Source organism: Odocoileus virginianus, chromosome 5 (genome assembly GCF_023699985.2).
Source record: "Odocoileus virginianus isolate 20LAN1187 ecotype Illinois chromosome 5, Ovbor_1.2, whole genome shotgun sequence".
Taxonomy (NCBI): Eukaryota; Metazoa; Chordata; class Mammalia; order Artiodactyla; family Cervidae; genus Odocoileus; species Odocoileus virginianus.
In genome coordinates, this window is record NC_069678.1 from 48802771 (window position 1) to 48809779 (window position 7009).

The 7009-nt window shown below is 39.1% G+C and overlaps 1 pseudogene; it reads left to right on the plus strand.

Annotated features, from left to right (window-relative positions):
• Nucleotides 1-445: 445 nt before the first annotated feature.
• Nucleotides 446-2333, plus strand: LOC110134954 (E3 ubiquitin-protein ligase RNFT1 pseudogene; annotated as a pseudogene).
• The last annotated feature ends 4676 nt before the right edge of the window (nucleotides 2334-7009 follow it).

The following is a 7009-nucleotide window of genomic DNA, read 5'->3' on the forward strand; positions in this document are numbered from 1 at the left end:
GACTGCATACCGGAAAGAATATTCCATCTTTACCCTCAATGAATGCTGACAAAAATTGACGACAGAAAAAAGGCTATTCTTACCCTCCTCCTCCATCTCACAGTTAAAGAAACAAGCCCAGTGAGATTAAGTGACTTGCCGAGGGTTGTATGTTTCACAAATGACTAAGATAAAATTTCAATTTAAAAATTCTTATTCCAGAGCCACAACTCATCTGCTCAGCATGAACGGATTTTATGCTATGCTAGGAATTAAAATTTGACCTGGGAGGTGATGGGCAGCCAAGAATTTTGGAGAATGACATGGTCCCCTGTGCCTTTCAAAAGGATGGCCCAAGTTACTGGGTGGAAGAAACAGGACTACATATGAGATGGAACCGCTCCATACAGTACTGTGTGTTGTATCCTCTACAAGCTAGGAAGAGTCAGGAAATGGCACCTTTGACATGGTGCAGTGCCTGACCTACACGGCCAGAGTTAGTGTAGTTGCAAGTAAGGAGGTTAATAAGGTACTCCAGACATAAAATGTAGGAAGAGTTGAACTAGAAAAGGTCAGTGGCAGAGACAGGAAGGGTTCATAACACAGAAATAATGATATCAAATCAACAGGAGTTGGTGGCTGGTTGGATGAAGAAGGTGATGCAGAGAGAACAAACATAAAATGGCTTTATTTTGTGTGAATCTTAAGTTGTAACCACATTTTAGAGTCCCCTTCCCTATTTAATTCTGAGTTAGATGTGGTTCTTTATTTTTTATTATTATTTTACAATATTGTGGCGGTTTTTGCCATGCATTCACATGAATCAGCCATGGGCGTACATGTGTTCACCATTCTGAACCTCCCTCCCACCTCCTGTGCTAGAAACTTGCACGAAATTGCACAAGATTTGGAAAGTGAAAGGAAGCTGCAGCCCTTATGCTCTGAAGGTCGTCACAGTTAGAGGTAAGGTGAGGCAGACACAGAAGAGTGGCAGATGCCAGTCTGCCCTCTTCCTCCTTCCCCACGCTACAGCCTCCAGGGCCAGCTGTTCATGCTGCCTGCCTCCTCCGCTGACCAAAGGCTGGAATGCCAATGCACAGAGGCTGTATCTAGGACCAGGTCCCAGCCTTGCGCAGACTTCTACACTCGCCTGCTTAGTGATCCCTCCCAGCAGACTCCCCTCAAGCTCTGGCCTGACCGCGCCACTGCTACCGAAGGAGGATTAGTGGCTCCCCTGATCATCCACTCTCCTTTCTGGACCCCTCCTTCCCCAGCTTCAGTTTCTGGTCCCAGCAGGCTCTGTTGCAGCAATTTGAATAAATTGAGTCTTGTCTCCTGCTGTCCCTGACAGCACTGTGGGGCCTCCATTCACTCATCATGAGAGGAAGCACAGTCCTAATGCAAAGAAATTTGGATCAGAGAAAAAGCATACCAGGGCCATGCCAGTCCTCCAGAAACTGCAGGACGTGAGGTTGCCTAGCCTCCCAAAGTGCCTGTGCAACCAAGTGGACAGGAGAAGGACCTTGCCTTCATTCTGGAGATCCATATCTAGAGATTCATACCCAGACAAATGCCAAGCCTAAAGGATATGCTGAAAATCCAAACTCCAGAAAAATGTGAAATTTCTCTTGGAACTGGGCCTCCAAATAATTTTCAAATCAGGCTTTTCTAAGAAATAGGTGCTCAAAGATCCAGTAAGCTTGGTTACTTGTATTCTTAGCAGGATTTTCCATTCTCTTTCATTCTTGGTCTCTTTATTACAACTTAATCTTTTTAAATCCTATTTTGGATCATTCGAACTTCTCAGAAGTACTTTGGATTACTGGAATTACAGACTTCATTTTGAAATTGCTTTTCATGGCTCAAAAAGTCTTATTATAGCGGTGCCTTCTTTCATCATGCTTTTTAAAGTCAAAGGTTCCTGGGGTATGCTCTTAGAAGAATTAAGTCAGTTTTACTGAATTTTATCCCCTATCAGTTTTGGTTTCATTACCTTATTTGCCTCAGGGAGTTTAACAATATAATTAAATAGGTTCTTTGGATATTACTGGCTTTATTCTACCTCATTTTAAAGCTTTTGGATTTTTGGAAATCTAAGAACTTTCAGATATGTTTGTGAATATTTTTTACGCAACCAGTTACAGAGTGACTTATTCAGATGTGGGTGATATTCGTTCAATATGTGAAGCTGAATTTCAGAAAATTATTCTTCCCTCTGTCAGCATATATTTTTTGAAGAGTGCATTAACTTATGGTTTTACAAAAAGAATGTATGTCCACTGCACAGGACTGTGATTTTAGACCATAGTCCCAAATGGAAAGATGGGGCTGTCTCATCACACCTTCAAATATAATTATTATAAACTATTAAAACCACAAAATACTAGTTTCATTTGGTTACAGTCACTATTGCTAAAGGCATTAGGATGGATTTCAGTACTAAAAACTAAGAAAAATACTTCCAAACATTTTTAGAACACTAGAATAAGATTTAAGCATGTTTTAATTTTTTTTAATTTAAATGAGTGAAAGAACACTATTGTTTAAAATATCATAGTTAACCTAATTTGTATGTCAGCAATACTTCTTCAGTCCTAATTACTTGAGCTATGATTGCAATGTAAAATTGTAAATATGTTTTCTTGTTAATTTTACCAAAAACAGCAACTGGATAGCTAACTAGAACTAATTGTTTTAGAGGAATTTGGGTCTTCCTTTCTGACACTGTTTCAGAATAATGAATATTTTTCATAATATTTTAAGATAGATATCTATCCAAACACTGAAATGTTTTAAATTTTCATAAGATATATTTTAAGTGAAAGCTTCATATGCTATATTTTACCTAAAACCATTAGATTTTCTAAGTGCATATTAATTTACTGAGACTGATATATCTTAATATTGTATTACTCTTTGTTATATGATTAGCAGTCAGTAAGAATTAACCATTAAATTATCTCAAAACCTCAGTGTTAATGCAATGTGTTAATGCACACATTATCGTGTGGCTTCCACCCAAACCTATTGTCCTCAAGGTAACCACCATCAAGCTGAAACAGAAGGGCATAGGGGCAAGGAAGCAAATAAATAAACTTGAGAATAACATCTAGGCAAAACTTTGAATATAAATACTGGCATGTGGAACTGACTAGAAACTAACAGATAAAAAACATTTTAAACTTCTGGGTAAACTATACTGCCAAATAAACATGATTTTAACCTGGACAGCCTTTGGCTGTTGCCCCCCAAAATTGAGAACATGCTGTGTGATCACTAGGCTGACAACAGCTTTTGCAGTCTGCTAAAGCTACAACTGGGCTTCCCTGGTAGCTCATATGGTAAAGCGTCTGTCTACGATGCGGGAGTCCTGGGTTTGATCCCTGGGTTGGGAAGATTCCCTGGAGAAGGAAATGGCAACCCACTCCAGTACTCTTGCCTAGAAAATCCCATGGATGGAGGAGTCTGGTGTCCATGGGGTCGCAAAGAGTCGGACACAGCTGGGTGACTTCACTTTCAAAGCTACAACTCATACCAAAATGGATCTTTCTGAATTCAATAAGAAAATTAAGAATCAACAACCTTGAGAAGAAAAATTCTTCTTTTTGAGGACATTTTTTAAGAAGATTTTAAAAAACTTTTAAAGTCTGCTTCTTTATGAAACTGTGTATGAGCACGCATACACACACATGTGTGGTATGTTTCCAGATAGTGAATGATATTCATGCAACAAAATATAACTTGAGATGGTCTTCATTTCATGCCACATATTCCAAGCTCCCTCCATGTGGCAAGTGTCCCACAAGGTGTCTATGATTGGAAGATAAACAAATGATTCACCAGGACTTAGAATCACTCACAGACTAATACAGTCAGTAGGCATGTAGACAGCTTAACCAGGATACATGAGGGCACATGCTATTATAAAAATACAACCCACTAGAACTACAAAGGTTGGGAAAGAATCAGGAGCAACTGAATTTCCTTAACCTAATACTGAAGATCATTCGTGATCAGACCCAACCTGCCTTTGAAGGCTGAAATATTACTCCTTTTCTTCACACAATTACTTGCTCTCATATCCAAGCTCCACTTTTCTACTTCCATGCCTTGCCCTCTGCCTCAAATTCTCTATGTCTCATTGCTGGGCACTGTTTAAAATGCTACTAAGATTTCAGCCATGAAACTGTCTCTGGTGCCAATGAGGTGGACTGTTCTCTCTCTGAGCTCCCATTGGTTCTCACTGCCTCTCAGGAAGCTATCATTCTCTGCCATGTATCATAGTTATTTTCTGACTTGCTGGTCTTTTTTATGGAGACTAAACTGTAAACCCCCTGAGAACCAGGAATGTTTCTAGTCATTTTTTATATTCCCAGTACCAGGTATGGCACTTTGTAGGTACATAGTGGATGTTCAATAGGTATTTTCTGAATTTAGAATTTTAAATCCACAACTCACTAGCTGAGGATGCTGACTCAGCACATAGCAGTAGTCACTGTATGCTTTTGCCCAGAGCTTAAATGTTGGTTGTGATATTATATTTTCTCATGGAAGGAGGGCAACTTTGTAAGAGGATTCAGTGATAATGACAAGAAAGTAAAAATAATGCTTACCTGTTTCACAAAAATTAAGAAAGTTCAATAGGCAGTAGTTTACTGATTAGAAAAGATTGAAATCTCCAAGTTTTCTGTGCTGCAAAGCAATCTTTTCTGGAAGAATCTCTATTAACTTTCAAAATATCATGCTCAGCATTTGCTCTTGAACAATCAGAAAGAAGAAATTGGGTGACTGCCTCCCTTTTGAATATCAATACCATTAGCAAATGCTATTGGAGTGAGGATAGGTAGGTGAGGAGAAAATATTGACTATAAGTTTCCCACAATGATGTCATAAGAGAGTTAGAAGCTAAACGTTTTAGTATGCACAAGTTTTTTGTAACTGAGGTGAACTTTAAGTTTTTGTTAACAAGAGCAGACAAGAAAGAAAATATAAATAAATCAATCTATGGATTACACCTCCATAGAGTATATGGATAGTAGAGAGATTTTTGTGGAAGTGGTCCCAATCTGTTGGGTTCTGGAGCCCCTTGACCACTGTAATTATTATAAGGAGAACTTAAACAGGCACAGCAAATCTTGCCTGTGGATACACCTACACATACGTGCTACCATTTGACACAAACATGTAGATATTTCACTGATGAGTAACAGAATGTAAGACAGGTTGGGGGAACCAGGTAGGCTGATCTAGCTTATCACGTGGGAAGAGCTGTCAGAGGCAGAGATGGGACCCTACTCATCACCATCATGGGTGTACATGATCAATGCAAATGATCACGGCAGGAGCATGGGCTTTGAAAAGCCTTGAGCAGAAAAGAGAGGTGGTGGAGTCAGCACAATGGCATAGGCTTTGCAGTGAGCAGTAGGACTGCTCAGATCTTTGGAAAGTTACCACATTCATAAAATTCTGTGTATGGTTACTTTTTTGTGGGAAATAGTTAAGGGGCTGAACTTCTGGATTTGGTGCTGGGATCATTTGAAATAGCAAAAAAAAAAAAAAAAATAGTGGGAGTAAAAGGAAGCATGAAGCATTAAAGAGAGGAAACTCAAGGAATCACGGGTAGCACTTTGCCTGTTACAGATCCTGGAAATAGAGCTCAAGCCTAATTTAATCTGTTCTTCAGGGGACCTTGTACAGTATCTGAGTTTCTCATATAAATTCACTTAAAAGTGTTCCTGAATTCTTAGAAGCTTTTTGTCATTGTGTGTTTCCTCAATTCCAATTGATGGAATAATTCAGAAAAAAAGTTTTATATTAAAAAAAATAAAATTTCATACTACATGAGTTCAGAATTAGTACTTTCAGAGCATTGGCCAGTTATGACTGGTATCAGGACAAACATGAATTTGTTAGCTTCATCACAGGGGAAGGCTGAACTGGATTCACTGCAGACTATGAAATGCCATGGAGGCCATAGTCTTTTCTGAAAGCATCTACAAAACTAAACACACCCTGCCCCATGTTCTATGAACAAATAGGACTGTTGGTCACAAGGAAAGCCCAGAATGGATGTAAATGATCCAGTTCAGTTCAGTTCATTCACTCAGTCATGTCCAACTCTTTGGGATCCCATGGATTGCAGCATGCCAGGCTTCCCTGTCCATCACCAACTCCCAGAGCTTATTCAAACTCATGTCCATCGAGTCAGTGATGCCATCCAACCATCTCATCCTCTGTCGTCCCCTTCTCCTCCCGCCTTCAACCTTTCCCAGCATCAGGGTCTTTTTCAATGAGTCAGTTCTTCACATCAAGTGGCCAAAGTATTGACATTTCAGCTTTCGCATCAGTCCTTCCAATGAATATTCAGTACTGATTTCCTTTAAGATTGACTGGTTTTATCTCCTTGCAGTCCAAGGGACTCTCAAGAGTTTTCTCCAAACCACAGTTCAAAAGCATAAATTCTTCAGTAATCAGCTTTCTTTATAGTCCAACTCTCACAACCATACATGACTACTGGAAAAACCATAGCTTTGACTAGATGGACCTTTGTTAGCAAAGTAAATGGTCCAAGCTTTCGTCAAAGCTTCTGCTTTCCATTTCTGTCACTATTTCATTTAATCCTCACAACAACTTTACATGGAAGTTAAAATTATCTTGATATTAAACATGGAGAAACTGAGGAACAGAACTGACTAAGTTCACACAGTTAGTAAGTAGCAGGACCAGAGTCCAAAACTATTTATATGACTGTGAAGCCTATGAGCATAATGATTAACAAGTCAATTAATCAACTACTTTTTGAGCATCTATACTGTATAAAGTACTAAAATAAGCATACTGTTAGCAAATGCTACATACATTATTGTATTACTCAGCATTCTCCAAAGAAACAGAACCAATAGGATATATGTATGTGTATATATTTATTATGGAAGTTGGCTCACATGAAAACAGAGGCTGGTAAGTCCAAACCTGCAGTGTGGAATGGCAGGCTTGAGACCCAGGAGAAATGACGGTGCATCTCTAATCC